Below are 24,742 nucleotides of genomic sequence, written 5' to 3'. Positions count from 1 at the left end.
ACTCTGGGAACTGCTTCACAAACTTACGAAAGTACCCGAAAGTACTGGGTCAGGCAAGTGAAGTTTTTTTAGCCTCTGCCTAAAGAAATAAGATGTGTTTCAGGAAACACCGCAAATGGCGCTGGGTGCGCACAAGACATTCCTTGGGTATAACCACTATGAAACAAAATCTCACAGCAGCCAGCGCGGGCCTGTTACGGCTGCTTGTAAATAGATGTTATATCTTATAATGACATTGTCTATTCATCAACCTTGTTCCGTGGCATCTCTGCAGCTGCCACGTAACAATATTGCTATTTGTTGATGTAGTTTTTGCAAAGCTACGCTTCAACGTTGTGGCAATGCATTGTTTTACATTAACTTATTTTTAACCAGGGTATAAAAATCGGAATGTTCGCACATTTATTTTCGTTCTAATTTTTAAGTTGTGTTTCTGGCAATATTTATTAAGCCAGAAAAATATTTTTATTTTTATGTTTTACAGTATAGTAAACAATTCAGCGTTTTTAAACGCGCCTGATTTCTACTTGCTTTTACTTAACAATTCATGACATTGGTGGCTCAGCACTACAGCTGTACATGCAAAAATATATAACTGTTTCTTTATCATTTCTTTCAAGGGTATTTGAGACCAAGTGGAAAGGTACAGCCTTTAAAGAAAATACTATAAATAATTGAGATGTCCTCAGGACCTGCATACTTACTGTTCAAGTCGGCTTCATGATGTCTGTGTTTGAACAGGAATACGTTACAGTTATAAGTGCGTGAATCAGAATACAAAATTTTCATCTCTCCATACCCGTACTTTATTATATCTGTAATATAACATATAGTTACCCGTAATACCTAACACATAAACTCTCAATTGAAATGAACGCCTATTGGAAACACAAAATTGCAGCTGCGTTAACGAAGAACACGGTTATCGGTATAAACATGGTAAATGGACGACAATGCGAAACAGTACATGTGAAACGTAAACGCAACGGTTACAGAAAGTGCGTAACTAGGTTTGAAATCGGGCCTAAGGTTGTTGTTGGGCTGCTTATTTTACTAACGCTGCCAAATACCACTGGTTATTTTATCGGTTTTTTTATTATACAGATTTGAATTATTCCCCACCAACTTTTACGCTACTTGGACTTGTACTGAAAACCTCACGAATCGTACGCTTTCCTAGAGAATTGGAAAAGCGATAAAAAGCGGTAAAATCGAAAGATCAATAAAGGTACCCTATAATGATCTGCGGAATTATTCCTCCAACACTCCTATAAAGCTACCACGTACACTACCACCTCCTTTATCTTGCATCGGATCTGTCCAGTCTGAGGTTTCTAACAATTTACTGGCTTATATAGGGATACTAGCATGTTGTAACCAGAAATACTCGCCCAAAAAGTTGTGTTGGTGGTTTAAACGCCACCAATTGCCGGTGACATGGTCGTCGTACAGTTTACAACTAGATGACTAACACGTGTCGTTGCTGGGGCATTTCATCAAATTCCCTAGGATAGCTCGTGTCATGATGATACCAAAAATTGGAGGAAAATATTACCTCTAAGAGCAACAGTAGTTTAAAAACGTGGCATATCTGCGCGACAGGCCCGACTTTTATACTGCCTAGTTGTTATTTTTTGTCACCGAAGATAGACGGATTGTGCAACTGTTAGCTACCTGGCTTATTCGGGAAACCGACGCACAAAATCAAGATCTAGATTGTACCTGAGGATAGCCACGCCTTACTTCAACCTCAAAGAATTGAGGTTGAGATTGAGGTTTACGTATATACAAACATGAAGAAAACGGATCGCCAGCAATATCTGCATTACCAAAGCGACTACCGACGTCATTGTAAGAATAGCACTCCTTATAGCCAGGCCCGCAGTTTCAAACGAATCTGCTCGTAAGCGGAACATTTCACTACCAACGCAAAGAAATTAAAAACCATGCTGGAGAAGCAAGGGTACCCAGCGCGAGTAAGTGATGACGCCATAAAAAAAGCCGAAGCACTGAACCGCGTGGACGTAATTGCGACCCGTCCCCCACAACGTGTCCTCCAACGAACCAACCTATGAGTAACGTATAGCGCCAATTTTCTTAACGTAAAGAAATATCTTGAAACGACACTACGATATTCCCGAACAAAGTGAACGCCTCAAACGGGGGTTTCCGTCCGCTCCAGGTGCCATCTCTCTACGATCCCGAACCTCAAAGACACACTCGTGAACGCAAGATTAGATTCATTGTGCCCGCATAATGCATGCCGGCCATGGCTGAAACCGCGGTGCCTCGTCCGCAAGATTATTCAGCAGACAAGCACTGCTCGAAGCTCCAACATAAAGTACTCTAAAAAGTCGCAGGAACTTCACGTCTGACACTCCCAATGTGACTAATTTTCTTTATAGCAATATGTGTGCAAAGCAAAATATATCACAAACAGTGACCTCCTTCAGACTCCGGTTCAATAATCACTAAGCGCACGCACAAATGAACCCGACCCTGCCCCTCTCCAAACACGTGAGCCTCCAAGATCAGTATTTCGATAAACGAAGCGTTATGCTCTTAGAAACGGGGTTCAAGCACAAACCGAGAACGAGAACAGCGTGAATGATACCTCATATACCGATTCAACAGAATCAAAGAAGGTATAAATGAGGACCCAGGCGCATTTGCAGCCATTAAAACATTGTCATCTACCTAACCGTATCAGTGCACTGTGTATCTAACCGGAACCGTACTCACGAAATCACATGTACGCGTGAGCATTTGTTGAGTAGATTTTTTCCCGCTTTTCCCGCAGTTTGTTCTTCCTTTCTACTTTGCTAATGTTTTTCTGTTTTTTTAGTTTTTTTAGTGTTTCTTCCTTTTCCATCCTGCGTATTCTTTCCCATTCATTTTATCGTTTTTACGTTTTTACTTTCTTTTTAAAATATTGTGTCATACTTTTGGAATACTTTTGTATATCTCCGTCACAATCTTACAATTTAGGTATTGTTGCTTAGCACCGGTGCTTTATCAGCAATAACTCCTTTTTACCTTCTCCCCAAAACATTTGCTAAAAATTGGTTGTGATATTTCAGCATTTGGATATTCCACATAACCCGTAAAATAAGCAATACAATTCTGGGGTCTACGTTATTACCCGAGCGTACATATCTTTTCCGCCGTTATCACTACTGGCCCCCGCAGACTGGTTACAATTGTGACCTCCTAGCACTTCTGTTTTGTTTTGTTTTTTTTTCCTCCCTCGCATCTACAGTCGTTGTTTAGGCCGGCTACCAAACCATGGCAGTATATATTCTCCGTTTTCCTATCCTTCCATTGAGCAGCTTGTGTTCTAGCTTGGATGTCCCTCCATCTCTCCCCCCCCCCCCCCCCCATCTAGCGGAGGTGATACAAGGACGATCCACGGGTTTTCGCTGAGCTGCTGCGTGGCACCTCTTAACAAAGACCTGAAACCTCGGACTAGCACCCCGTGCTGGGAAGGCGGTCGTCCTGCGGGAAAACAGTAGAAAAGGCGCGAACCATTTCCTCTTGCCTTCTTCACGTACACAAAACGTCCTGTAATTGGCTCATTGGCTCAGCTCCCAAAACGGGCCCATAAACGGGCTGTAAAATGCCTTGTTCGCAGTTTCCGAACGTATGGTCGGACACTCGCTTCAAATAAACGAATATTCGATCCTTCTGCGCATCTTGGCGTTTTCATGCTGACGGCTAGCGGTGGTATGTATATTGCCTTCCCTCCTATGTTCCACAACCCGGCTTTCGGGCGCTGTTGAGCTTTTCCCATTTCCGCCACTTCCTTACCATCTCTCCCAACTCGAATTCCTGTTCAATGTTCTTCCTTCTGCCCTCCCCCTCTTTTTACTTTTTTTTCTTTTTTTTAACTATGTTGGCGTCTCTCCCTCTTGCTTTTTTGTTCAGTTTTTTTCATTCTCCTATTCAGAAAGATTCCCGCTCATTGTTTGTGTTATTAACGTATGTTTGTGTGTGGTATCATTGACCATTCGTAGACCCGCTTTCCATGCTCGAAATGTATGCTCTCTTCCGAAGCCATCATTCCCGAAGACGACTGGTCTCAAGTCGAAACGTCTAATTAAACCATCCGCTGTCACTGTTACCGTAGTATCTTATATACTTCCAATGAAATGTATTTGATTGAATGCAATGTGTGTCGAATGCAATATATAGGGCAAACGGGTACCTCTTTCAGGCTCCGGTTCAATAATCACAAAACGCACGGGAAAACGCGCCCGACCCTGCCCCTCTCCTGACACCTCAGCCTTCCAGATCATTCTTTCGATAAACTACGCGTCACGCTCTTAGAGACGGGGTTCAGGTCAAACCGGGAACGAGAACAACATAAATCATACCTCATATACCGATTCAATACAATCAAAAAAGGTATAAATGAGGACCCAGGCACAGTTGCAGCGATTAAAACATTGTCATCTACCTAACCGTATCAGTGGCGCTGTGTATGTCGCCGGAACCGGATTCTCGAAATCACATGCGCGTGAGCGTTTTTTCAGTGGATTTTTCCCACATTGCTGATGTCTTTCTGTTTTGATTTTCATTTTTGTTCCTTCTCTCCTTTTCGGCTCTTCGTGTTCACTCCTACCCTTTTCTCGTTTTTCTTTTTTTTTATTCTCTCTTTTATAATATGGTGTTATAACTTTGGAAACCTTTTCTAAATCTCCGTCACAATCCACCAATTAAGTAATTTTGCTCAGTGCCGGTGCTGTTTCAGCAATAACTTCTGTTTACTTTCTCGCCAAAACACGTGTTCAAAAATTTGTTGGAAGGTTTGAACATTTGGATATGGCGCACAACCCGAAAAATAAGCAATACAATTTTGGGGTCTGCGTTAGTACTCCAGCGCACATGTCTTTGCCGCTGTTATGACTATCTATTCGCCCCCGCGGACTGGTTACATTTTTGATGGCTTGCGAATCTATATTTCCCTCCTTTGCACCTACAGTCATCATCTAAGCCCGGCTACCGAACCATCGGGGTTTATTTTTTCCGTTTTCCCCTCCATCCCCTTGAGCAGCTTGCGTTCTGTTTTTGCTGTTTCCCCCCCATCCCCCACTCAGCGGAGGGGAGACACCGACGACACACGCGTTGTCGCTGAGCTGCAAAGTGGCAGCTCTTAACAAAGACCTGAAACGTCGGCCTAGCGCGCCGTTCTCGGAAGGCGTCCGTCCGGCGAGGGAACGGTGGAATGGTGGCGGACCGTTTCCTTCTGCACGGCCACAAAACGTCCTTTAATTGTCTCAGCTCCGGAAACGGGCCCATAAACGGGCTATAAAATGCCTTGTTCGCACTTTCGGAACATATGGCGGGACACTCGCTTTCAATCAACGGAAACGCGATCCCTCTGAGCGTCTGGGCGTTTGCATGGTGACTGGTAGCGGCGGAAGATATACTGCCTTCTCTCGTTTGTTCTACAACCTCACTTTCGGACGCTGTTGAGCTTTTCGCGTTTCCGCCACCACTCGGCTCTTTCGTCTCCATTTCTTCCTTTTTTTCCCCCAACTATCTTGGCGTCTCTCTCTTCGTTGTTCATTTTTTGTTCATTCTTCTAATAAGAAAGATTCCCGCTTCGTGTTTGTGTTATTCACGTATGATTGTTTGTGGTATCGTTAGCCACTCGTAAACCTGCTTTCCACTTTCGACATATATGCCATCTTCCGAAGCGACCGAAGCCATCATTCCCTTAGAAGACTAGTCTCGAAGTCAAAACGTCGAAATAAACCCTCCGCTGCTCCTGTTACCGAGGTTTCTTACTTTGTGTTCACCACGCCTTCGGCCCCATCGCCAGCATGCCAATAGTTTCAAGACCGGCCCCCGGCGCACCCTCGGAGCAGCAACTCACGCGGAGGTTCCCCAAACATCCGCCTACCTCTGCAGTGATCGGAAATTCACAGACTCGTTACTTCCACCAGCACTTCAATCCGTATGACACAGCGGCCCCTGCCTTCATCACCATCCGAGGAGCGACCACGTTTGAGATAGAAAGTGAGCTTCCAAGTATTCCAAGAACTGTGAGAACGCTGGTGTTCCACGTCGGTACAAGCGAGCTGGAGCATTACGGCTGCGATGAGACCCTTTGCCATCTTCGCCGACTGGTAAACAACACCCTTCGAACCAGACCGGAGCTCCAGAAGTTGGTCGTGTCATGTGTGGTGCCACGTCACACCAACCGCCGGCTTGACCGACCAAACGATCACTTCGTGAAGTCGTTTAATTGGGAAGCCCGGAAATTCAACGAAAAAATCCGGAGCTACTGTCGTCGCCCAACCAAAGTGACGTACGTGGACTATCAGTTTGACTCACTCCCGCCCCGTCGTTTCCTGGCTGCGGACGGGCTTCACCCCAGCTTCCTAGAAGTCGCTGTGATGGCGCAAACTTTGAGGGGTCTTCTCATACGGGATGCAACAACGATGGCACCCGGGTGGTCATCAAAAGTGGAGACTGCCAGCAGTCCTTCGCATTACCAACCTGCAACCCGGACCAACAGAGTTCCGGTTCGGGACGCCTAGTCAAGTGAGCCACGCATCCCCGATCATGATGCCAACCAGGAGAACATCAATGAAGCAAGGCCGGCCGCCACAGTTGATAACTCCGATGACCGCCGCCATCCCCGCATTGTGGACACGGTTCAAGTGGCCTTTCCCGGAGTTATGGCTGAATACATCGGCATGGAGTTTCCGACAATCTCCAAGAGCATGACTCCCGGAACACCTGTGCAGCAACGCCGCTCCATGATATCTTTAGATATCAAACATACAAACACTACGGTTTAGATTCTGTTTGATTTTGTTGTCAGTCGTGTATTTTCGGATAATCGAATTTGCAATGCAAGATTTCTGCAAATAAAGCAGCTTGTTTATATGCTTTAGAGAACAATATGCTTTTTAAAGAACAGGTTTTATTTAAGGCTTGAGTTTCGCTGCCAAAAATGTTCTTTTTTTCTGCATGAGCAAAGAGCGCCGCCTGCTTCATTGTTCGAGTAATACCCAAAGTGGGGTATGAATGCTTCCCGTTGATAGGATGAAAATTTTATAAAGTACACGAAATGTGTACAAACGCTACAGTTTGAGCAGTTGCAAAGCTTATGGTTTGATAGGTTGTTGTTAGACCACAAAATAACGATAATTTTATAAATTCAGACCATATAGGCCAAACGAATCCACCGTGCATGAACTTAGGAGAGCACTTGTAAGCCGTATTCTGCGCCGTTCAGTGGAAACGCGTAAATGAGTGAGAGCCTTGAATTTTATGTAAATGCGTACTATTACAACTTTGAATGAAAGAAGACTGCGTGGAGTCGTCTGAATTGTGTTGTGAGCTCAATTCGTCTGCAAGAGTTCAGTGAGGCGACAGCGCACCGACAGTCGTCATGGGATGCAACGCTGTTTAGACCGCTGCCGTGGCTACCTTCTTCATCGCGAATCCCTCGTGAGTATTGCGCATCTCACCAACATTTCTAATCAGATATTAGGCTTTATTAGTTTCTTCCGGTGTATCTTTGTTGTATTTTGTTGCTGGTGTTGTGTAAAACGTGCCTTTGAAAGAAAGCGCTAGCGTCACAGACGGGACGGAGCAATAACTAGATAAATATTTGCGCTTTATGTCGTTAATTTCCGCACCGTCCGCTCCGTTGGCTGCCACCTTCTGTCCAAGTTATGCACAAACCAGCCCGAGTTAAAACTCTTGTGTAGCTTACCTCGACGAAAACGGTGGTTGGCGACGCGATCTTTAGGGATTAACAGCGCTTGTAGACGAGGACATAGCAAGAAGAGGATGGCACGAAGTGCTGAATTATAAATGAAATTTATTCAGACAAGAGAGGCTGACACCGACAAACATCCTATAAGTGTGGCAACACCATCTAACGTAAACTTCATCTCGCGCAATGCCAGCTACACCCATTGCTCCTACTGGTGACTCCAAGCGGGTAAATTTGGCCCAGAAAAGTATCTAAACACGGAAGCTACCGTGATGACACGCTGTAGTTGCCAAATCAGTAGTTTAAAATACCGTTAACAAATTTTGCAAATCAGGCACAAATTCAGTCCCGTAAACTAAACCTAGGAACCATCTACTACGTATTGTTGGTTTTATAAGCTTTTGCTACGCATTCATGTTTGATGACCAAAAATAAATGAAATAATAGGCGAAAACAAACGGGGGCTGAGGCGCAAAATTCAGTTCCGGTATTTTGTAGGGAACGTCAATCATGTGAAAGTACAATATAACACCATGGTGTCGTCTACAGCATCATTTCCATGCTTGCGGGAACTGTCTTAATTACCCCTGTACGCCAGCCAGCACACTGCCAACGATAAGAATAAAGCCGCAGCAACCTGACGTAAAAGATACCATTCCCTAAATGCCGGGGGGTGGCTGCTGCCGATAGTAACTCGCCGTGAGCTGGTCATGCCATACTATGTGAGACATTGTTAAGCATATCGGCTGCCTTTGAGTGTACATGATTCGTAAATTGAAAACAAGCAAGCGCCCGAAAAATTTTACGATGTCTAGCCTAAACTAGGTTCTTGTTTACGTGTGCGGTGATACTCTCACTACACGCAATTTTGTTTGAGTGATATTTAAAACAAGCGCCAAAAATTAGTTATCACAGTAATAATTTTATTTGCAAAATGAGATGGTTTTCTAGAGGAGGACAAGGCGAAGCCGAAATGAACCAGTTTTCGATTGATGCATGCTCCTTCGATCAATAAAACACGCAATCCAAAAAATTTAGGGTAAGATATAGCGCACCCGTATGCACTCCTAATGAGGATTTGGATGACACATTAACGATGCTCGATAGATCAGCGAAGTTGCAATTTTTCACGTATACTTGTACTTCCATCTTATATAGCCCACCTATATACCTGCATATAGGACGAGCTCGAGGAGTAAAAATCATTCATGCGAGCCTTAGGCGCTAATGTCTGGGCGCCAGCCTCGCTGGAGGTTAAAAAAATATGCTGTCCTTCCCTGTGCGCCTTCGTTAATGAAGGCAAGCAGCCGCTTCTCTTCGCACAGGGTTTTTCTCGAAATGCCTGCGGTTATGGCAAGAAATCTCTGTCCATATAAATCACTTTCGAAGTTTCTTGTACAAACGTACATATGTTAATTCTCAAGTCGTGATGGCATGTTGCGTTTTTGTACAAGGCTAAGTGAACCACGGATATATCTCTCCTTACAGCAGTAAAGTATTTTGAAGGTACCTGTAAATTATGTATTGCACCTTATCAGTTAAATTGTAGTGGTAATGTTGAAACAGCTTCCAAGTAATAAATACAGAAGGTGAATCAAAGTGCTTAGCATGTAACAATAACCTTTCACTAGTGTAGAGTATTACTACTTCATATGTATTGCATGTACCACTCATTAGGATAGCCGACAATAAATTAAACTCTGAATTTTTTTAATTGCAATAGTTACATCTCCGCGCATGGGTTCAGCCAGGACAGCCTGGAGACATTTTTCAGCTGCACACATCCGTTAGAAAGAAGGAAAAATAAACCATCCGCCTCGCAGTCCGACACGCCTAGCACAGCCTCCCTATTTATGCCGTAAAACCGGTTATCCCAGAGATTCCGTGCCAGAACTTGTCAAATTTCCAAGCTTCCATTCCAGCGTGCTCACAGCAACAAGAATGATCACGAAGTTCCACTACCAAAGCTTGGTGCCAGTAATTCTGTAGCTGAAAATCAAAGTTTCAGCTCATTCTGATTGAAATCACCGGAATTTTTAGTTTCATCAAAAATAATGGAGGGTTGATAATGGCATCAGTTACGATGTATCATGTACTGAACACCACAGAACATATTCTCTGGTGCGATTCCGGCAACGAAACAAAGACAAATCTTACATTGACACCAGTGGTTTTTAACTCTTCAGCAGGTTATGCTTGGGACATGAGAAGTTATATGTGCAAGTGAACCCCATAAAATCCAGTAAACATACATCACTACATTACTTTTTATGTGTACAGCACATATAGTACATCACTCTTTGGCTGCGAGAATAAGCAAAAAAAAAACACAGAAAAGGCAACGGGCCCATATCTAAGAGGACTTCTCATCAATATTTTCCTCCAGGCCTTTAGTGAAGTTCGTAATTCTTACGGCGAGTCTAAGATGACGTAGTGTGCAAGTTGAAGGAAAGGAGGAAAAGTAGAAGAAAGGAAGGAAGGTTATCCAAGGAAAGAATGAAAAAAACTGTACGGTCGGCTGCGGTACACATGGAAACGGGGATAAGCGGTTTGTAAGGGAAAGAAAGGACGTATAAAATAAAGAATAGAAAATTGAGGAGAAAATAAAAAAAAACAGGGCGTTGTAATGGCAAGTACAAAGACAACACCATGGAAAAAAAAAGAAACGGCATAAATATAAGCAGGAAAAACACTAAAATTTGCAAACGAAGGATGTTACTCGCTGGTAATGTCTTAGAGAAACTCTGTTTTTTCCCCTCTTACGCACTTCAATGTGCTTCTTAAAGACAAGAATCGATTTGATTGCTTCCGCTGCACAATTTCTACAAGTGAGATATCACTGATTTGTTGTGTACATGAAGTAAATACTGTACACAATTTTTTTTTCCTGAAGTGGAGCTGCTCCTGTCTGGCAGGCTCTTGTGCCAAACTGGCTCTTCGAAATGCACTTGTTCTGCTCATGCTACCTCTCACTTCATTTATGCTGCCACTATATGTACGAGTTTATTTCGTTCTTCGGCCCATCTCAACTGCAAAATGTTTGTTATATTGCAATTGGTTTTTCTTGAAAAAACTTTGGCTTCTAGCCCTATCCATTTGTAGGCATTAAAGCTGTAAACCTACCATGGCCATGCTAGAGGAAGTCAGTTCCCCACATTATTTTCCTTGTTCCTCATTCTGAGAGAGGTGGATGTGGGATTTTAAAGAGCAAAGAGCCATGCGGCGATACTAATAAACACTTGTACTGATTTCTTTGGGTTTGTAAGTACTTAAAGCTAAAGTTACCACCAAACCAGAATGGCGCTGCATGTTTTTCCTGATACCGTTTTAGAATTTGGTTTGCTTTATTGATGATGATGATGGTTGGATGTTTATGGCGCAAGGCCCACTGGGGCAAAGAGCGCCAAAAAAATAGTCATATATGAGGGGTGAAACCTTAAACACTAAGTAAAGTCAGCAAAAAGAAAAGTAAAATCACAAAACGACAATGAGCATGGCTGGTGTATAGGGCCAGATTTCATTATGTGTGATACGAAATGAGGTTTAAAAAGTTGAGGTCTGAAAAATACTCAAACACACGCTTCACGGAAACAATGGCATCGACACCTATAAAAAACAATGGATGTAGGAGAATATGTTGTCTGTAGAGTTCTCTGAAGTGTTTGTGTCGTGTTGTGTGAAGTGCCGTGCATGTGATTAGTATGTGCACTACGGATAGGGCCTCTCTGCACCTGCTGCACTGGGGTCTAGAAGACCCCGTCAGCAGATACGAGTGCGTTGCATGGGTGTGCCCTATCCGCAGCCTACCCAAGGCGACTTCCGTGTGTCTGTTGTGTGAGTCAGTTGTGCATCTTCCCAAGTGTGGGTTTATTACGTGTAGTTTGTTATCTGCCTGTTCATTCCACTGTGCTTGCCATTTCCTACGAAGGTATTGTGGAATTTGTAGCTTAAGGTCACTCTGTGGTAGTATTGTTATATATACTGTGTTCCTGAGTGCAGCAGCTGCGGCCTTCTGATCCGCAACCTCATTGCCAGCAATCCCAGCATGGCCTGGAACCCAGCACAACACCAGAACAAGTTTTTGGGCATATATACACATGGTAGTGTTGTAAACCATATTGACGATTCTATTTCTTCATGGCTTGCATGATGCCCTTGTGCGCACAACGCTCAAGGAATCTGTATATATGATGGACTTCGAGATTTTGCGTTCGAGAATGTGTTGTGCAATGAGTAAGATGCCATATGCTTCAGCTGAGTAAATTGTGGTGTATGTGCTCATGGTTCTGCATGCATCAAAGTTTGGTCCATGAGCAGCGCAAGACACTATGGTTGCAGTTTTTGATGCCTCACTATAAAACTCTGCACATTGATACTTGTACTGCAGGGAGAAGAAGTGCTGCAAAATTGCAGTTTGTAGTCCCCTGGTTTTATCAATATTCATGAAAGACAAGTCACAACACACAGGTTGAAGCTGCCAGGGTGGTAAAACGTCAGTAAAAGATGTGTAAATGTCTGTAAAGAAGATGTTAAAATCCGAAGCTTCCTGTCTCACTCTAAGTGAGAATGGCAAAGGAACGGACGGGCGATATACAAACACTGGTGATGTGGATGCATCATTAAAAACAGGTTTAAAAGGATGGTTATTCATCGATGACATTTTGAAAGCGTAGAGCAAGTCCATGTACGTTCGTTGGTCCTCAAGGCACCATTTGTTACATTCAACGTATAGACTCTTTGCCGGGCTAGTGCGGAACGCACCCGACGCAAGACGGAGTCCCAAGTGGAGTACTGGGTCAAGCATTTCTAGTGCGGTTTTTGATGCCGACCCATACACGACACTGCCGTAGTCTAACCCGGACCCGACCAAGGCGGCAAAGACCCGGAGAAGTAGTTCTTTGTCAGCACCATAGGATTGGTGGGAGAGGACCTTGAGAATGTTTTGTGTTTTGAGGCATTTACGTTTAAGTGCTTTGACGTGAGGTATGAACGTGAGCTTGTTATCAAATATGACACCTAAAAACTTGTGCTCCCTTTTAACAGGAATAGATGCACGGCCAAGATCAATCTCAGGGTCCGCATTAAACCCGCCCTTGCGGGAGAACAGAACAGAAGTACTTTTGCCCGGGTTCAGTTTAAAACCGTTAAGGTCCGCCCATCCAGCAAGCTTCTTAACACCGAGCTGTACTTGCTGTTCGCAAATTGACAGTTTACAGGATTTAAAAGATATTTGAACATCGTCTACATAGATGGAACAGGAAATGGTTGGTGGCAACGCCTTCCCTAGGGAGTTCATCTTAACTATAAACAATGTGCAGCTAAGCACTCCTCCTTGCAGCACACCATTTTCCTGCACATGTATCATGGACAGGGATTACTCAACCTTAACACAAAATGTCCTCGTGGACATGTAGCTAGAAATGGTATTTAACATGTTACCTGACAAACCAAAGGACTTCAGGTCGCTAAGGATGCCATATCGCCAGGCTGTGTCGTAAGACTTTTCAAGATAAAAAAATACCTTAAGGCATAACTGATTATGAGCAAATGCATCTTTTATGAAGGATTCCAACGCGACAAGTTGACCGTTGGTAGATCGCCCCACCCTAAAGCCTGCCTGGCAGCTCTCGAGAAGACCATTGTACTCAAGGAAGTACACGAGCCTGCGATTTATCATCTTCTCGAGCAGCTTGCACAGGCAGCTTGTTAGAGCAATGGGACAATAACTGGCGGGAGAGGAAGGGTCCTTCCCTTCCTTCAGGAAGGCCACTACTATGGCCTCCCTCCAAGAGTGTGAAATCTGCCCAGAAAGCCATATTTTATTGTATAGGTGTAGGAGTGTTTCAAGCGTGTCTGGGTGTAGGTGTTGTATCATGGTGTATGTAATCTTATCTGCCCCTGGAGCTGAAGGTTTACATGTGCTCAGGGCAACCCTCAACTCATAGAGTGTAAAATCAGAATTGTAACCAGATTTTGACCTGTTAATGTCATGTACGGACTTTTTTTCACAAGCGGTTTTATGTTTCAGGAAAGTGTTTGTCTAGTGTGCAGAACTGGAAACGGGTTGGAAGTGTTGTGCAAGTGTGCTGGTTATCTTCAACGTGCTTGAAAATTTTAAAATGTTATGGCAGCTTAGTGGCTAAGGTGTCGTGCTGTTGAACCGGAGGATGCGGATTAATCGGGACAGTGGAAGCGGTATTGGCAATAGAAACGGAAAATGATCTGCAAGTGTCAAAGCTCCAATTCTCATTCAAGGTTTCATCATGCTATCAATTTATGCCCTTTTTTCTATAGAGAATACGTGTTTAGGTGTAGCTTTTTTGCATCAAATCCACCAAAATATAAATTTTTCTGACCAGTCACAGCATGGAACCATGTTGTCATTCATCATATAATATAATCAGACAAACTCAGGCAAAATATGTTCATGCGCATACCCGCTCCAAACACCCAGAGTGGTTTTTACTGATCGTAAAAACAGTGCACGTGCATTCCAAATTCCAGAAATCATATACTTCACGATGATGAGGATGCCATCTTTTACTTAATGCAATCTTTTACATCATTTTCTGGCAGCCAGAAAGGCAGCTGCACAGCATTTCGTTAAAGATAATTTGTGGGCACGGTGACTCATTATCTTCAGGTGTGTGCTAAGGTTGAAGTTGTCATGTGGCATGAACTGAGATGTGTGATCGAAAGCATGCTTTGGTTTTCTTTTTCTCTGGCATACTTTGAGCAGAGGAACATGTGTACTGTGTCGAACGACTGGCTGCTCTTTTGTTTCGTTTAATTAATCAAGTGTCCCTCCAGCTGCTCCACTAGAAGTGGGTTGCCACAGAAGCAGTAATTTATTTAGGGCTATCCACTCCTAATTAAACAATATACCGATGCATTTATTGCTACAGCACCAGATTCAACGGTCACAAAAACCCGTGTTGTATCTCGCTGTATGCTGAAAATAAGTGTTGTGCAGTGTACTAAGCTCGATTAACCATTACCCCTAATTTCTGTATCATCATCATCATCACCAGCCTATCTACTCCCAATGCAATGCAAATGCCTCTTCCATAAATATCCAATCATCACACTCCTGGCTAAGCACGACCAATTTAGCAATGCAATCGTCTTGGTCTCAACTGAACATCTAACTTTCAGCCGCCCTCTGCCAAGCTTGCCTTCTCTAGGGATCCACTCTGTTACCCTTTATTACAAACGGTTATATCGCCTTCGTATAACATTCCCTGCACTACCCAACTCTTCCTAAAATCTACTAATATGTACTTAACACGCGTTTTTGCCTAACCCACGCTGCTCTCTTCTTGTCCCTTGTTGTTAAAGCAATCATCTTCCGTTCCATTGCCCGCTTAGTCGTCCTTAATTTAAGTTGAATGCTCCAGTGAGATCCCAATTTCTGCCCGTAGGTGAGCGCCGGGGAAACGCAGCTGTCATACACTTCCTTGTTGAGGGACAATTGCAGGCTGCCATTGTGTATCATGCCATTTTTAAAGCTGTATTAACGACACAGATTTCCTTTTACTCATGCCTATATTGAAAATATGGCTCGCATGGGAGGTGCTACCACACAGTCTGCAAAAAGCACCTGGTCAGGCTGCCATTGACGGATAACTTGGCACAGGAGTTCTCCTGGTCAGGGAAAAAAGGGAAGCACACATTTTTCCAAGTGCGAGTGGTAGCTTCTGTTGTGTGTAACTAGATAACTTCGTGTTGTTACAGACATCACATTCTTTCACCAGACAGTGGATAGAGCCCATATTTCAATTTTTGTCACATCCTGTGCAAATATCAGCCTGATTGACAGCCGAAAGCTTCTTTGTTTGTATTTCTAGAAGAAGTAATAATTCATTTAGGCGTGTGGATCATGAAATTTTTATCCACTTTCCAATCCTTTCGGTCTGCAACAATTTTGGCAGTTTCTGACACCGCAAAAGAGGACGCAAATTGTGACAAATTCCTGTTCTCACTAACTGATCGTCAAACGCACGACTTAACCACCATTGAAGTATTTCTGTGCTTCCAAGCATTTCTGCTTTGTTGTACTGTTCCCGATCATGTCATTAGGCGTGAGTTATGTCGTGTTATAAATCGTTCTTGTTGAGGCAACTAATATTACATGATTTTTATTTGCCCATTTTTTTGTTCCGAAGCATATAACTTTGTATGAAATTTTTAATTAGTGTAACTTTGTGCTGTATTGCTAACCACCATTCAATAATTTCTTCTTCTAAAATTGCGGTTTCCTTTGATTTATTGTCCTGTCATCTCACTAGGGGTAAAATATTTGGTCACCTAAATTTCTACTGCTCTTGTGACCACCGTAAACTCATTTGTGTACATACAGCTTTTTTCTAGTGCTGTATAACCATTTCCAGAGATGTGAGTTTATATAAAGTAGCATCTAATTGTACGGAACTTGAAACACCCTCAAATCTTTACTATGTTTCCAAGCTGCGTTTGTTTTATTGTTCTCCTGTCTTTTCACTGGGTGTGAAGTATTACAATTTTGGCAAACTTGCACTTTTGTAACTTGTAACCACTATTGAATAATTTCTGTTTGCACAATTTTCTTGGGTTTGTTTGCAACCATTTAACTTCGTGTGATAAATTTCAAGTTGCAACACTATCGTGTTCTTGCATTTTGGGTTTACATGTTTTCTTTCCTTACTATTTTGGCCAATGTTTCTGCTGCGTGTCACTTACTTATGTGATGCAAGTTTGTACTATTCTTCTAAACATAAAATCTGTACCTTTTGGGCCAGGGCAGATACCTTAAAAATAAAGTGGCAGTACTGTGAAAGCGTATTGCGTAATTTCGAAGGCAATGTAAACAGTTTACCTGAACTCTTTTGTGTTTATTGTGTACGTTTAGAGCTTTCTCTCTACCCAGGTACCCTTATTTGCAGCTAGCTTGGCTAGACTGACAGTTTAATTACTTTAGATTTTGATTTGTTTCTCTGACAGTTTATTTGAAGAAGGCCTCTAAAGCCGTGCTGTCTTGTCCAATTCGATAACAGTGGTGTGGTTTCCTTAGTTTCAAAGGTTTTGCGCTGATCAGGACTGGTTTGGTGTATGTACTGCCACTTGTTTTAGATGCAACATTTACTGTTTGGAGCTGTGGTTTGTACGCTTTTGCAGGGCTTTTGTGGTCAGCTTGGCTCTTCTTCATGCTGTATGCAGCACTTCAAAATTGGAAACATATTACTCCAGAAATTTTGCGCACTCCACCCCATTCTGACCCTTCTAATTATCTCTGCCTCATTTTTGGGATCCAGGGTCACAACTTTGCCTAAGTAGATCTATTCCCTTACCACTTCCACTACATCACCCCCTATCCCAAACTGCTGTGCTGCTCCGAAGATATTGATGATTACTTTGGTTTACTGCATAATAATTTTCAGGCCATGGTTCTACTCTTTTCGTTCAGTGCGAAAAGCATGCTTTGCAATTCGTCCTCTGAGTTACTTAGCAAGGGAACATCATCATCAAATCTGAGGTTACTGAGGTATTCTCCGTTAAACCCTTACTCCCACCTGTTTCAAATCCAACGTTCTGAATACTTCTTCTAAACATGCTGTGAATAACATTGGAGAGATTGTGTCTCCTTGTCCGACGCCCTTCCTTATAGATATTTTACTGTTCTCCTTATGGGGGATAATGGTAGCTGTGGACCCATTGTAGATATCCTCTAGTATTTTTACATATTGCTCATCTACCCCCTGGTTCCGTAATGCCTGAGTGACTGCTATGATTTTAATTGAGTAAAATGCTTTCTCATATACTATGAAGGCTATATAAAAGGGTTCAGTATATTCACGCACTTCTGTATGACCGGATCGATCGTGTGAATATGTTCTATTGTTGAATAACCTTTACGGAACTCTGCTTGTTCTTTCGGTTGACTGAAATCTAAGGTTGCAGAAATTCTTTTACCGATTACCTTAGTACCTTGTAGACGACTGACAGTATGCTGATCGGCCTGTAATTTATTCAAGTCCTTCATGTCACCTTTCTTATAGATTAGGATGATGTTCGCGCTCTTGCAAGATTACGGTACACTTGCGGTCATTAGGCATTGCGTATACAGGTTTGCCCGGTTTTCAAGTACAATTTCTCCGCCATCCTTCAAGAGGTCTGCTGTTACCTGATCCTCACCAGGTGCTTTGCCCCCTTTCATTTCTTTCAAAGCCTTCCATACTTTTTCGGTCGTTACTGGTGGGATGTCTATCTCCTCTGAACTCCTTTCTCGTTCGGCATCATACTGGAAACTCCCGGCTACTGTACAGACCTCTATAGAACTCCTTGGCTACTGTGACTTTTTTCTCCCTATTTGAGGTAACATTGCCTTCCTTCTATTTAGGTGTATACATCTGATTTGTTCCCACACCAAGACGCCTCTTCACTCCTTTCAGGCTACCTCCTTTTTTACAGCGTATTCGAACCTGTCCATATAATACCTCCGTATGTCAGCTGTCTTATGCTTATTGATTAACTTCGAAATCGCCGCTAGTTCACTTGTGTCAGCTGGGGTGGAGATTGTCATGGGTTGCCGTTTCTAATTATATCTTTCGTCTCCTGAGAAAGTTTACCAGTATCCTGTCTAGCCATTGCGCCACCGACATCTACAGCACACTCCGTGATAATGCGTGTAAGGTTGTTGCTGGCTTCCTGTACCGTAAGCTCGGCTTCGTCGGTAAGAGCCGAATATAAGTTCTGCATCGCGATCCAGAATTTTTCTACTTCAACGTCTTACTGTTAGCTCATTATTCGGCTTCTTTCGTAATAGCTTGTTACGATCCCTCCTCGAATCTAGTCCATCTCGAGATCTTACCATACGGTGGTCACTACACCTTACCCTTCCGAGCACTTTCACATCCTTCACGACGCCAGTGTTATCGCATAATAAGAAGTTTATTTCATTTTTATGGTCCCCATTCGCGCTCCTCCACGTCCACTTCCGGCTCTATCGTCTACAGAACAAGGTATTAATTCCGCTTGGGTTATTCCGTTCTTCAAACTAAACTAGCAGATCCCCCCTGCTATTTCTACAGCCCAGATCATAGTTCCCAACTGCCTTGTCTCCAGCCTGATTCTTGCCTACTTTAGCATTGACGTCCCCCATAACTAGGGTATACTGCGTTTTTACTTGAGTCTGCCGATTCCACATTTTCATAGGAACGTTCCACTACCTGGTTACCGTGGCTAGATGTGGGCGCATAGCGCTGTACCACCTTGAGCTTGTACCTCTTATTGAGCCTAATTACAAGAACTGCTGCCCTTTCGTTAATGCTATAGTATATCTCTATGTTGCCAGATATGCTTTTATTGAGTAGAAATGCCCCTCCCAGTTCTCTTCGGTCCGCTAGAGCACAGTAACATGGGACAAGTCCATTTTTCAGCACCCTCAAGGCTTCACCTGTCTTTTTAACCTCACTGAGCCATTACACAACCCATTTATCGCACTTTAATTCCTCGAAAAACACTTTTAGTCTCGCTTCACCAGATAAAGTTCTCCTGTTACAGGTTTCCAGGTTCAGATTCCAATGGTGGCCTGACCGGGTCCAGGGATCCTTAGCACCCTCTGCTTCGTCACAGGTCTGACTGCCGCCATGGTCAGTTGCTTCGCAGCCACTGGACACTGCGGGAAGTTGGTTAATTGGCGTATTCATGAGATGTTGTGGCCGTTACTACACGAGGGTGGCCAATCCTACTCTTGTGAGGGAGTGCGTTGCCGGCAATGGTCGCCAGTGTCAGGCCGAACCCCAAGCCCCATTCTGCAATTCCATCAACACGCGGAAGTTTTGTTAATATGGTAGCAATTTTCTGGCACCGGGATTCCAGACACGGTCCTTCTGCACGCGAGGCGGATGCTGTACCTCTACGCCACCGCTGCACCATTGTTCCTGATGAAGAAAGTGTACGACAGCTGCATCCTACCGGTACTCACCTACGGGGCAGAAAATTCGGGGATCACAAAGAGGGTTCAACCTAAATTGAGAACGACTCAATGGGTAATAGAGCGGAAAATGATAGGTGTAGCATTAAGGGACACGAAGAGAGGGGAGTGTTTCGATGAACAAACGCGTGTTAAGGACACATTAGTAGAAATCAAGAAGAAGTGGAAGTACGCAGGGCACGTGATGCGAAGGCAAGATAACCGTTGGTCATTAAGGGTAACAGAGTGGATTCCTAGAGAAGGCAATCGTTGCGGGGGGTGGCAGCAAGTTAGAAGGGCAGATGAGATCAAGACGTTTGCGGGGATAAATTGGTCGCAGTTCACCCACGACCGGGGTAATTAGAGAAAAATGGGAGAGGCCTTTGCCCTGCAGTGGGCGTAGATAGGGTGGTGATGATGATAATGAATGTGATGACTCTAGAATCCAGGACGCAAGTAACAGCAAACAGTGCTGAATGGCTAGAAAGACATGTATTTTAGATATGAGTTACCAGGACGCGTAGACAACCTGACCAAGGGAACTGGCCATGCTCCCAAAAAATGTAAAAAGAATGTAAATTTAATGTATGCAGGTTCATCTCAAAAATATTATACTAAAGTAGACTAGGCATGAATTTAACAAACTAATGTTTGCATCAAAGACTGCAAAAATTGCAGAGTAGACATAACACTACGTCTTTCATATGCACCACTAGAATATCTATAAGCTGTATCGCTAAGGTAACATCCCGTGAACAGCATATAAAAGTACCATGACACATGTATGCTCCGTTATCGTTCACGTGATTTAGATGGATCTTTCGTAGTTGTAGTAACGTGGAATATACGGGATTTTAACCCCAACGGTATGCCTTGTGGACATCTAGAATGTTGATTTCTGACATCTCCAGGATTTCTGCATCATGTAACAGCGTTTGTTGGGGCGAAGGTTCCGTTCTACTTTTTTGTATGCCACCAGGCTAACGTATTCGATTGGGATAGTGTGTTGCCTGGTCCTACCCTTTCAGCCCTGGTGTGCATTAATTAAGGCATAACTAAAATTCTAGCAATTTGAGAACAAAACAAAATCAGCTTGTATTCTGGGAACGTGTTTCTAAGAATGCCTCTTTCGTTAAATATCACTATTGCGCGTTTAATCAACAGCCAAGCGCTAGAGAGAGTAAGACATTGCAGTGAACACCAAAGAGAGTTAGGTGTCCCCAACGGCAGAAGTCCTAGATTGATTACAAGGCCTTAACTCAAAAATACTTTGAATAATAGCTTTATTTTTCGTATGTGGTCTCAGTGGTGTTCGAAATTTCAAAAAAAATTTAAAAGACAACTTTGTAGGAATTTTCAATTTGAATTGCCTGATCGACTTAGTAGATATGGTGACTCAAAATTGTTAATAACTTGCATTAATGGCTGAACCTGTGCTAAAAGGAGTAACAAAACGAGAATGTTCGCCTTCGATCACCTGTGTGCTGGATTCATTTGGACGCCTCCAGAAATATACACTCGGAAAGATAAATGCACGCAAGGCAAACACCAGTGCATCAGATTTTCCGACACCATAGCCCAATGGCATCTTGTTAGCTGTTATTTCGCTACTTGCGTAATTGTGACCGTTTTTAATGGAGCACATATTCACTCCAGAGGAACATTTCTTTATTGAAAATACTTTTGCCATCATTGGATACGAGACACCTGCTGAGGTGCGGGGGAACCGTACCCTAAACATGCAGCAAACCAGCGGCTTAACAATCTTTTAGTTGTAAAGTACACTGTTTAAGGTAGTCCACCGAACACAGCGACAATGACAAAACCTGCGTGTTCATCACCCGAGATTCTGCAAAATACGCGGGAACCACCATTGTTCCGGACAATGCTGGTTCCCACCAACCAGAGCACAGTTACTGATTCATCCGTGTACCCTTCACTGCTCCCCCTGATGGCAGCAAGTTGTGAAACTGAGGGGGACTCGATTTTTAGATTCTTGAAATTCCCACAAGGCAGCACTGACGTCCTGTTAATGAACTTGTGATGTAGGCAGTTGATGAGGGGAATAGTAGCTTAGATAGACTATCCACACAGAATTAATGTAGGTGCTGCGGCAAATTTTTAGAAACAAGCATCAACTACCAAGTAACCTGTCAAAGTTACATGATCTGTGAAGGAACAAAACCAGCACTGGAGACTGGTACGCCGGCGGAAGCACTCCGTCAGCCGCAAGCTAGTGTATACCACTGCTCTCCGCCTCGTGTTTAAATCTGCTACTACTTGTCACTGAAACCCTCCTGCCGTGATCCACTGTTGCCTGACAAAGAATTTTCTGAACACTACCCCCCCAAATACCGACGTGTACAGAAACCTCTTTTCGTTGGCTTTGGGGCCACTGCAGAGAAGCAGGTCACATTAGCCGACGCTGCCCGCACAAGCTACCCCGACTGCAGGATTTTCCATCGATGCACCTCACCTGTTGCCTCGAGAACGCCCGACCGAGAAATAAAACAACTGCCCTAGACAATACGACGCCCCCACAATTCAACCATTCTCCATCACCATATACATACGTGTTGTCGAGACACCACAGCACCACTGTGTTTTCATGAGGAAGGCCGCCTTGGTAATGAAGAGAAAAATGAAAGTACGTGCACATATATATCGTTCTATGATAACTAGTTTTTAATCTCATTGTGTACTCGGAGTTCTTCCTTTATAATTATATTTTACCTGGATACTCGGGAAGAAAGCTGGGGCTACCAAGCTGGCGGAACGGGTGCCAACCAAAATGCCAGGGGTGGAGGCGGTGTCCATAAGGTGGGTGAGATCTGGGTAAAGTTTTCATATAATCCGAGGTCATCCGACTGTTGGTCTCTTTAAGCACACCAACAATGCTGACGGGCGAACGGATACAATGAGCACAGCCATGGTGGTGCTACCGATGGCCAACCGACGGGATAGATGAACGAGAGCACTGCGACTTTGCATAGGTTTTCAAAATGTGCAGAGCAATATCAGTTTTGTTGGTAGAAACTCCCATTCAAAATGACTGCCTTAAGTGCAAAACTGAACAGAATCTTTTCGGCGCGGAGCGTCTTCTTAGCGCGAGCTTTATCCTTAGGAGTTGGTTTTTTTGCTATCTTAGTACTATTCAGGTCTCGTCTTTTAATAGCAGGGTTTGGTAGATACCCCTATTTTATTTGCTTCCATAATGCAGGACTTTTGAAAGTGCATTTAGCTCACCTGACGCTTCAGGATATTCAGAGACTATCATTGATTTTGCAATTGGAACGTTTTCAGGGTTTTGGTCGTCGCAGACAAACTTCGCATATTCGGGATGAAACCAACTGCAAAAGTTGAAAAAATACACATCTTTTTATACAGTGCGCGTAATGGCATATGCTATTGATTATCGCGCTGCTTTGGTTCTTGCAAGCGACTGGTTAATACCGTTTACATCTTTCCCTACAAACAAACGTTCACACTAATATTTTGGGTAGTACTGGTCAGCTGATGGCTGTAAAATTTGAAATGGCGCAAACATCGTTGCGTTATGTTTTCGATAAATTGGGGAAATTACGGGGAAAAGAAAACGCCGATTCTACTGCCACTGCTCATTCAGTGGTATGAAATTGGCAAAAGGTTGAGTTTGGTTTTGTCAAAGTTTACCAACAACGTTAAAAGCGAACATTTTAACTCGAATGTTCTGTATAAAGAGCAGGCAAAGACCTCGAGGGGGAATTCCTGCTGACAGTATTTAGTAAAAAAAATTCATTGATTTAATACTGACCCCCAGCAGAGGTGTTAAGGCGAGTACCTTCAAGTTATTTCTATAGCGTTGTTGGAAGAGCATGAAGTAAAATAAAAACAATATTTTTTCTTTCGCTAACTAACCCCATTAGGCGAAGCAAACTGACACAATCTCAAGATCACCTTGACATGCCCCGGTTCTGAAAGATGACCAACGTATTCGCCAATGACTAACCAACGCAAAAGCATCAGCACCAGAAAGAAAAAAGAAAAAAATGCAAAATTTTTTTATACTGCATACAATGAAACCGCAAACAATGTAGAAATAGACAATAAACAGAGATCTGAAGACGAAGATTAGCAGAACAGAAATAAAAATAGCGGGAATATTCAGATTTTCTTGAAAGAAAACTGTCTATATGATTGAATATAAATAAATGGTGAACCACTATTATATAAAGAAAATCAGTCACTACAGCGGCTTTTGTTTCCAGTAATTTGTCGATCATTTTCTAAATTTTCAGATGCCATGATTCCTTGCGAAATACATAGAAGATCATTTCTAAACCAGGTAAATTATTTCGGGGACTCCTATTTTTTACTGGAGCTTTGTAACATCCGCCAATTTTAGAACTGTAAGTAGAATCAAAGCGAACAAATTGATGGTTTCGAAAAAGTTATAAAGTAGGTAAGATAGGGAAAGAGTAGAGGATGCTTTTACTGCCATTGCAGCCAGTGCCGCCCACTTTGTGCGGCTGTGTATGCTGTGCTCATACAATGGCGTGTTCTACAGTAAAGGAGGGTGGAACAACAGCAAAAACAAGGACAGCCGAAGCTAAATATTTCACTGCATGGTTCATTCTCGCTGTGTCCGACTTGCAGACGTGATGCTGAATACGCATAGAAAGCTGTAAGAGTGTGGTAGCTGTCTGGGGCAAGTAGATGCAGAAAAGCTTCGTTGAGATTGCGGCGTGGCAGACTATAAGATAGATAAGTGTCGTCTATTCGGTGTTAGCTAAGCGGGTGTAGAACTAGGTGCAATGGTAAGTAACGAATCTCACCAAAGCCGGGTTGTTAAACAAAAATTAAAAGAAGCGGAGAAGATGCTTAAAACGAGTGTCATTTCGCGATCACATCTCGAACATCTCGGCCTATGCCACGCAGCGGAGCTATGCGTCGAGCTGACGGTCGGGACGAGGGATAAAAAAGGCGACAGCAGCTACCACGGGCCGAAAGATAGGCTTACCAAACCCGTCGGAAGGCGGAGTGACTGTAAAGGGTAGGATATGTTGATGTAATCACTG

At 43.3% G+C, this 24,742-nt stretch overlaps 1 long non-coding RNA gene across 1 annotated transcript in view; it reads right to left on the bottom strand.

Moving 5' to 3' along the window:
* Positions 1-710: 710 nt before the first annotated feature.
* Positions 711-24,742, bottom strand: part of LOC144141912 (uncharacterized) — a 72,102-nt gene continuing 48,070 nt past the window's right edge. The window contains exons 3-4 of the long non-coding RNA XR_013316742.1: positions 22,932-23,035; positions 711-815 (exon numbers count right to left, since the gene is read on the bottom strand). This is a non-coding gene — a long non-coding RNA (uncharacterized LOC144141912). The remainder of the gene's footprint in view (positions 816-22,931; positions 23,036-24,742) is intronic.

Source organism: Haemaphysalis longicornis, unplaced genomic scaffold (genome assembly GCF_048455015.1).
Source record: "Haemaphysalis longicornis isolate Haplotype H1 unplaced genomic scaffold, Haemaphysalis longicornis Haplotype H1 scaffold_6, whole genome shotgun sequence".
NCBI lineage: Eukaryota > Metazoa > Arthropoda > Arachnida > Ixodida > Ixodidae > Haemaphysalis > Haemaphysalis longicornis.
The sequence above is the reverse complement of the archived record's forward strand: the minus strand, read 5'-3'. Positions and strand labels throughout refer to the sequence as shown.